Source organism: Coloeus monedula, assembly GCF_965178545.1.
Source record: "Coloeus monedula genome assembly, chromosome: 4".
Classification (NCBI taxonomy): Eukaryota; Metazoa; Chordata; class Aves; order Passeriformes; family Corvidae; genus Coloeus; species Coloeus monedula.
Window position 1 is genome coordinate 26,138,770 of NC_138784.1, and position 9,358 is coordinate 26,148,127.

Sequence of the window (9,358 nt, forward strand, 5' to 3'; positions counted from 1 at the left end):
ATGAATGATCTAGCTTGTGAGACTAAAGATCATAGCTACTGAAGAAATAACAATTTTTGCTGAAGTTCAAAGAACAAAAGAGAGCAAAAGAGATGTCATGTGTCAGTGGGTACGCTAATGTATATTAGACCTTGGCCACGATAGAGCTCAACATCACAATTAAAAGAAGAATTCAGCCTACTGCTACCAAGCTGTTGGTTCCCGCTGCTTTCCTTTTGTCTAATGATTGTGCACCCATGGGGTGACTCAGCTCAGCTGAACCAGCAGACGATTCACTCTGTGAAAGATCAGAAACCATTTTTTCCCGGATCAGTCAGCTGGCTGGCCGTGCCTTGTGGCTGCACAATCACCAGCTCTGATGCAAAGGAAGCAGCAGGAGTGCATGGCTGTGCAAAGGTTTGACCTGCCTCTGCAAGAGCAGCACACTGAAAGATCAACTTAACTGTAATGTCAAAGAGCACACTTAAATATCTAGCAGCAGTGCCAACTTAGGCAGCCTGCTACACATTCCCACTCTCATACCTTCCTCATTGTGAAACCAGCATAAATCTTAGAGAGACAACATGTACTGGACCAGATGAAAAATTATCTAGAGAAAAACACTTCTTTCCAGGAGGATGTGTTCTCCAGAGTGGCTCACCATGGCCACAGAAACAGCTATGCCAGCAAAACAGAGGGAGCTGAGAAAAGGAGCAAGCTGTCTGAGCCTGCACTGCTCCCAAAGAAACACATGATATGAACTGCAGTGTGTTTGGAACAGACTGCCTGCTTTCCACCACCTTCTGACTGGCTGGCTTCCTTGCAATTGCTGTTTGATGCACCTTTTAAAATGTCCTTCATGTTAAAGGCAAAGCATTCCTCCCCACCCCATAGGGGCAAGTAGTGGAAGCAATGGATTCAGCCAGCAGCAAAGGCATGTAGTAGTGGATGCCTACAACCGATGGAAGCAGGGAGGCTACAGCAAACTAGAAGAGGGAATGCTGATGATCTGCAGCCAGATGTGAGCTTTGACTTGGAAAATCACAGCTGAAAAAGTATGAAGGAACTCTTGCTGAATATGGATTTAGAGCAGACTGAGATGAGAAAGTCATTGGACAAGACAAGCATGGAAGGAAGACCTCAGAAGAAACGCTTTCAGACAGAAAACTTGAAATTTGAGTCTAGAACTGGATGACAGGACATAATGAAGTGATGACTTGGGCAAGGCAAGAAAGGCAGCTCAGGGAACAAATCTAGACTAAAATAAAAGAAAATATTTTTTTAAATTATAAATTTTTCACAGAAAAAGAAGAATTAAAACAAAGATAAGGCAGTTAAATTTCAGTCAGTTCAGTTCCTGGCACAAACACTCATTGCAGCACAAAGCAGCAGGCAAAACTGCAAAACTGTAGAATCTTAAGGATTTTTTGGCAAGGTTTTTTGGCAACTTACTTTTGTGTGTCTGAGGAAGTAGTTTCACATTTTATCTAATTCAGTCTGACCATGGGCTGTGACTGAGATTGTATGTCCATATTGTATCACCTCACCACAGTTTGAAATTCTCACCTTCTCTTTCAAGTAGTGACACTGCAGCCATAGAGCAAGTCAATTCAGCTTGCTGTTCTGATGGAAAGCTACACCTTGAAACATGCTTATTTGCCCATTGTGATAGCAACCTGAACCATGCAACCATAGATTCCTCAGATCTCATTAGAAAACAAACAAAAAAAATACAAAAAAACCCCACCCTAAACCAACCAACAGAGGAAAAAAAAACAGAAGAGGAGGGCCCACTGAAAAATGACAGCTTTCAGTCACCTCATGTGAAGTACAGTGTAAAACCAAGCCTGAAACAGTCTGCAAGAAGTTTTCCAACCCCAGTCACATTCTTTAGTCATGACAGCATGAAACTGTCTACAGAAATTAAACCAACTGGTTTTGTCTCTGCTCCCCATCAACGGACACTGGGTGTAGAATTCAAATTTCTTTGCATTTATTGGCACCTTCTAATGCAGCTACCCAGCATGACATTCACTAAGTGGAATGCCCAGCAATTGATTTACTAGATATTCTGTTCCCTTTTTCCCTTACAACAGCTGACTTTCCACCCTTGGATTTCCCCACTACTGAAAACAGGTAAGAATTTTCTTCAGTGATTCATAGAGAAGCTAAGATCAATATTACTGTCTTGTTTAAGCTAACCAATGTATTGAAAAGAAGTAGCAAGTGCTCCCTAACATGGAAATCTAATCAATGTGAGTAAAGAACATGGCGTTCACCCAATTCATAGGATACCAAATTCAACCAAATTCAACTGCTTCTTTCTTTGAAACAGCAAGTCTTACTAATTGCTCAGCAGCACTGAAAAGTGGACATGTGTGCTGTTTATACTCTTTTAACACTATAAAGTCCTTGCTGCACAGCTGTCACACTTGACACTAAAACAAATTCAAAATATTTTATCTCTAAACAATACTATCCCTCACTTTTAGCGACTACAAGCAATTTTCAATTCAAAACCTAAGAACAAAAGATGCAGACTAAAGACAGAAAAAAGAACACAATACATACCTTACTCACAGTTCCCACGGGCAAACCCAGCTCACTTCCATGCCAGCAGCTCTCTCCCCAGACACTGAAAGAGAAAAAGAGGACACAAATACTCAGAGATTTAAAAACAAACAACCAAACAAACCAAACACAGCCCATTTTCTCCTTTAAGAGCAAGGAGCAAAGTCCTTTATCTGGGATTCTTTTTAAATAGAATCTCTAATTCATTTGGTACATACTACAGAAGTTGGATTGACATACCATCAAGACTGCCACGCTGGTATACACACACCCATGCTACTTGCAGAGCAGAATTTTTATTTTAGGACTGCTGCTTTGTCAGTTCTGAAGAATGCATTGTTTAAGATCTACTAAGGCAGAATATTCACCAAATCATACACTCAATTTTCCGGTCCATGTACTGAAATCATTCTTAAACACTGGATAGTAGAACTTGAAGACAGTTATAACTAGCTTATCACAGCAGGTTACCCATCCACACAAAAACAGGGAAAAGATAAAAGTACATTACAGAGATCTGTCAAGACAGCAATGGGAATCCCATTTTGGAAGAGGGGGAGAAGAACCATCCCGTGCACCTTAAAAACTCACAAATGTACCGAAGTAACACATAGTTTTCTTTGGCAATACAGTTCTAACAGGTGTACACAGCAGTACCTAACTAGAAAATAATTACTTCGGAGGCTCTGGAAGATTGCTGTCTCAAATGGCAATAAAAAGGGTCAGAAGTTGCCATGCTTCTACTCCTACTTCCTTAGCCACCTTTAAAAAAAATACGCATCATCAAAGTTTCCATTCCATTTCCTCCTCCGAGCTTTTCAGACTTTAGGGCTTCCTACCCACCAGAAGCACAGAACTGCAGTCAAGATGCCATGATATCTTGTCAATAAGATAAAATAAAAAATAAACAGGCACCTCCCCAAATACAAACTTCAGACCAGATGGACTTTGGACATGAGTATTAACATAGTTCCAGTGAAAAGGAAAAAAAATTTTAAAAAAACACATATATAGAATAAGCTATCTACTACTTCAACATCAGAAGGAATAAGACCAATTAGACTGATTAGGCTCAATGCTTGGATAGTCAGCATAACACAAAATGTGAGTTTTCTGATCCCCAACAAATAAAAGAATTTTATTCTGTTTACACTATTCAGAAGGAGCTACAGGTAATGAATTGCATATGTACTTGGTCAACTCTCCTCCACTTAACTCCTCTAATTTGAAGGAGAAGGGATTTACAATACTGGTACAAATGGAAAAAAAGAAGTAAGGACACTACTGCTTCAGAGACTTCCCTTCCAGAGAATATTTCTATTTTTCTCTGAATAAAATGTGCCAGGGCACATTAATCATGGCTGTATCACAGAATCACGAAGTCATTCTGCCACCTCTTACAGTATTTGTCATCAAGTCAATATTTAGAATTACTTACATCTACCGAATTAATTTAATGTGAGAACCCATAATAAGTAATTACTTTTCTTTAATAAAGCAGTCAAACTGATACAACTGTAATTAAAACATAATAATGATGCAAGACTACACAATGAAGTATATACTTACAGTGTACCTTTTACAGAATTGCAGATCCTAGATTTTCTAACAGGCAAGGCAAAAAGGCCTCAAGAAGTCAAGGAAAGTCTTCCACAAAGATGGTAAACAATTAACCACTGTTAAGAGTTTGCTACTCCAACACGATGAACAAGGTACCAGAGAATTTGGCAAAACAATTTTGCTAAAACATTCTTCTGACTGCATTAAGCACATAACATCAAAATTTAATCGTGATGATGTTGGTTCTTTAAATCACAAATTATAAGTGAGTGAAATTTATCCATATATTAAATCTTGACTTCAGGGCAAGTTTTTGGCATAGCTTGGTTTTCAGTGGGATTTTTGTTTTTTAGTTTGCTGTTGCTTTGGGATTTTTTTTTTTTTTGGAGACTCAGATATCCCTGAAACCACTTTTCACACATGAAAGTGTGGAGAAGTTAGCAATGCATTTCATTTGAAGATTTCTGCTGGCCAATCCCTAATTTCCAGTAATCTTGGTTCACTGAATATTATCCTCCAATTTAAGATTGCAACAGCACTGATAAAGCTGAACAATCACCATGCTGCTGCATTTAGTTTCCAGCACTTAAGATCCATGTTCTCCAGAATCTCAATTGACTCAAGACAGGTCCAACACTGAGTCTTTTCCTGATCTGCCTATCCTGGTAGAGGGAATCTGCGAATTTTTTACAGAAGCGAAACCCCACACCCAGTCAAAATAATCTTTGTATTTTCTTCAGTGCTTTTTTTTTCCAGAAAACTTCAAACTGCTGAATACCCCAGGTCTGAAGAATGTATCAAGCTATCCCTAATCAGATGGGAGGGTGAAGCAGAAGGGGAGGAATCTCTCTTTACACCCCAGTTCTACATCCCTTCCAAGGCATTCATAGTCAACGACCAGCCAACACAAAACACCAGCCTGGACAGACATCTTACCTGGCACAATATGGTACACATATACACTGATTTTTTTGGCATCTTTTCAAAAACTCAGCACTTTCTTTCAGAAAATAAGGTGCATATATGTGAACATACAAACACGCACTTCAGCAAACAGGACAAATTATTGCAACAACTTTCTTGCCTTAACTTATTTACTTCTCCTGACTTTCCAAAACTTCCATTAGCCTTCTCAGGTGCCTAGAGATCCTTGTTCTCCCATGCAGAACTCATCCTTCTGGACATCGGACATTTTTCTTACTTTCTCTACTAAGAACTCAAGTTTTATTCCAGATACTCTGGCCAATAAAAGGTCAGTTTTAAAACGTTCAGTCCCATTTGCCAACAAAGTTCCTGCTCAGTCTGAGATGGTTGAAGTATTGCATCCTGCAGTTTACTGCTTAGTGATCTGAACCCCAAATAGGAGATAACTGGCTTGCAATAGGCATGAACAGTTGTCAATTTTTTTTCTAATGTGTGTGCTATTAAGCTAAGAGATGCTGCAGGTATAATATACTCCTATCGTTATCCTTATTCACTCACCCTGTGGAATTTCAATCCAGCTTCAAAACGAAACAACAGAAAACCCAGACACACCCTGCCTTCAAAATTAACAAGCCAAGCTTCACAAATATTTAGCAGAACAGCCTTACAACTGTAATGGAAGACAAGCTCTTTACTGCTCCTTCTATGCTGCAGTGAGTGAGCAAAGATTAATCCGATAACTGAAACATTTTCTGGCAAAATTCCACAGTTTAAACTGTTTTTGCTATTCTTTGCTCACAGCACAATCAAAACATTCCTCCAACACTCCTTTTTCCTCTCACTACAGTCAATGCAGGCAGAACTCTACTGTCCTAGATTTTCTGAAGAAAAAATAGTGTCATCTCTAAGAAATGCAGAAGTCTCATCTTGCTGATAAACTTCTCCATCCAATGGAAAAGTTTATATGTCAGTGTTTACATGTTCAAGCCAAATGGCTGCTATTCCAGTGATTACAACGGCTTATTGCCTTCACTGGTGACTTGGAGTTTCAGCACGTCTGAACAACACAGAAACTCACTGACATGACTCGTAAGTCTGCTCAGAACATGGCAAGGCAGAATTCATATCCCATCCTTCCAACACCCAGACTGTCCCTCAGATGGAGGCTTTGAAAAGATTCAGACTCAAGTGATCTGCTCCTGTAAATCATGTCCAACAGGACATATGAGAGCGAATTTCGGACAGTTACATTAGGCCTAACGTTAACATGGCCCTACCAGTCACTCAGAGAAAACTCTCATCTGGGTGCGGGTCCATCTTACACAGTGGAATAGAAATTAAGTTACAGTGTGGACTGTAATCACATTCTGCTGGGAATTATATTGCTATAAAGATCACTACGGAGGGCAAAAATAGTAGTAATTTTTTTTTTTTTTTTAAGAAAATCATTCAAGTAGAGTCTTTCAAAGTTTTTTTCCAAAACTTTCTTTCTGAAGGAGGAAAAGCTTCCCTGTAATTGACAGAAAGTGAATCCTGTCTCATCTTTGCTCAGAGCTGTACCATCACACATGTAAACATTTGCAGAGAGAATGAGTTCATCATAACATGGGTATCTTTGTGTGTAAAGGATGATCTCATCCTAGTAAGCCTAAACAGGGTGTCAACCATATGGACCAGTCGTGCAATGAAGACATATCCTCAGTGCTCCACTAAACCACGGGAAGGGTAGGACTCAAGGAACCACACATCCCCTCCCTAGTGTGTCTATAACTAGTTGTAATTGCCATATATTACCGGAAACATTAATTTGAGGCTGAAACAATCTGTGATGTAGACTGTCCCAGACCAAAATTAATTTCACAAAACTAGACATATCATTTCAGTCTCCTGTTCCCCTAACACGAAGACACTCTGAAGATGATGTGTAGTCAGCACATTTATTTGCCTCACTAGAAGATGGCAAAATAGGGAAATTTCTGCACTGCTTATGCCAGGGCCCCTGCACTGTGGTACATACACATTTCAATATGCACCCATGGCAAGCAGAGACAAGAGCAACAGCAACTCCTGACCATGTCCAGGAGAAAGTTTTTCTTTCAGTGCCAAAAAGGCAGCCCCCAGTGATCAGCTGTTAACAAGTAACACGCTGGCACATGCAGCAGCAGCTACCCTGCTTCCTCTGCTGTGCTCCACACAAACCCTGCTTTTCTGGATCAGCAGGGCCCAAACAAGCTGAAATAGGAGCACAAGTAAATTAAGAAGGATAAGCAGAAGTAGTTGACACTGTAGTTTGTAGTAGAAAAGCAAAAGCAGATGGATGGCATGAGGTTAAGGTGCAAAAGAAATCTCCAATTAAAAGCTCAGCCTTTAGCTTTCAAGATTTAAAAATACTTGTAACTCTGTGTTACATTTCGCCTTCTTACAGAGATGTTATCAATATGGCCGTGTGCCTAAATCCAAAATATTTCTTTGCACAAGAATAATGATGCTGCACACACACAAGAAAATGGGGGAGTGAAAGGGAAAGGAATGCTGCACAAACCAAATTCATTACATCAATTTCTGAAATATAAACCAAACTAATTTAAACAATTACATTACCTCAGTGACAAATTCAAAAATTTATCTGTGTGGAAAATAAGTATCTTGAATAAGAAATCAGAAAGGATCAAAGGAAGTGAAATACTGTTAGTAGCCTTGTTTCTTCACATCTTAAAACAGAGTATAAAACTGAGGGCAGATTCTGTATATACTGCATGCACTGTTTGGCCTCTGCAAGGACAACCCACATTTAAAAATTTGAAGGTGCTGAATGACCAGTGTGGCACATCTAAGACTGGTAATGAAAACTGTCCTCACCCCAATGCCATTCACGTCCCCTGAAGAAGACACTTAACAGCATTTGCACTCCAGAAAGCATTCAAAGGTTGGAAGGTAAAACATACACATTAACCACACACACAGTATCCCTGAAGAACTGAACAGAGTATTTGACAAAGAAATGAGTTTCTGAATTCACACAAACTCATCCATTTCATCTGACACCCACACATAAAAGAAGAACCACAGGAACAGTTTTTAACTACAGTTCCTTTTAGCTGTAGCTCTTAGTGATCTGCTCCTCTACTCCAGCTATGCATTCCTGCAGCTCTCCCGCATCTTTTATTTGGGGGGTCCGAGGGGGAGAGGAATAGAACATGCCCAGATTAAAAATCAGGTCTCTAACCTGGCCTAGCATGTAGCTCCATAGACTCCACTTCACTACTGAGGTGACAGCACCTGGTGGGGAGGGGAAAAAAGGCTCATGGGAATATGAGCTGTTTAAGACAGCCCCACCACTAAAAGAAATGTCTGTGTAACCACATCCTCTCTTTGCAGTCTCAGTTCAGCAATATGTCCAACAGGAAATAATTAGATTTGGCTTTCCCAGAGTAGGTGTCTGACAGTTTGAGACCGCTGAGCAATTGCTTTTTCTGCTTCCTCTCCAACAGTTTCTCAGGAAAAGACATTGACCCTCAGGACACAACTGAATGAAAAAAAAAAAAAAAAACCAACTTAAAGGAAGAGTCCTGTATAACTATAATATAACTGTAATACGATTTGTTAATTATTACCATTTTTACATGGAAGAAATCAACTGTACTCTTCAAAAGGAATCTTAATCACAATACTGAGTTATCAGTAAGTAAACAGACATTGAGATAGCCCAATTCTATTATCTACAACACAGGAAGGACAGCTGAGTATAGAGACTAAAGACAGAAGACTGTTGGAGTTGCTATAAATTGTGCTTTTGAGGTAAAAAGCATATAAGGAGACACCCGGCACATTCCAAATGAGTGCAACAATTAATCTTGTGATAATGTTTTGACACATCCTAACAATTTATCTGCTTTCTTCTCCAACATGCAAACCTTTTTTGTTCTGATACTTCTCTCTCTCTAGTACAGCTGCTGTTTTCTCCATCAAATACCATACAGGAATTTAATCATGGCTCAACAGTGAAGGAAATCCAGTAGGGATTGCTGTTGTTACTATCATCATCATCATTAAATTAAGGGGTACTTTGATTGCCTGAATGTACATTTCACCTGGAGGTTCAAGTACGAAAGTCTGAAAATTGCTGCTGCTTTGCCATGCCAGTAGAAGTCATAGTTAAAAAAAAAAAACCACAAGCAAGCAAGCACTCCTCCTCAAACCTAAGAGTTTCCCATTATCTCATATTCAAGAGGAGAAAAAATTAAAGACTGCTTTTGGAAAAATCCCACATTCTCTTAGTTCTATGTCAAAATGTCTTCTGTACTCCCTTTCTTTGCATTTTATT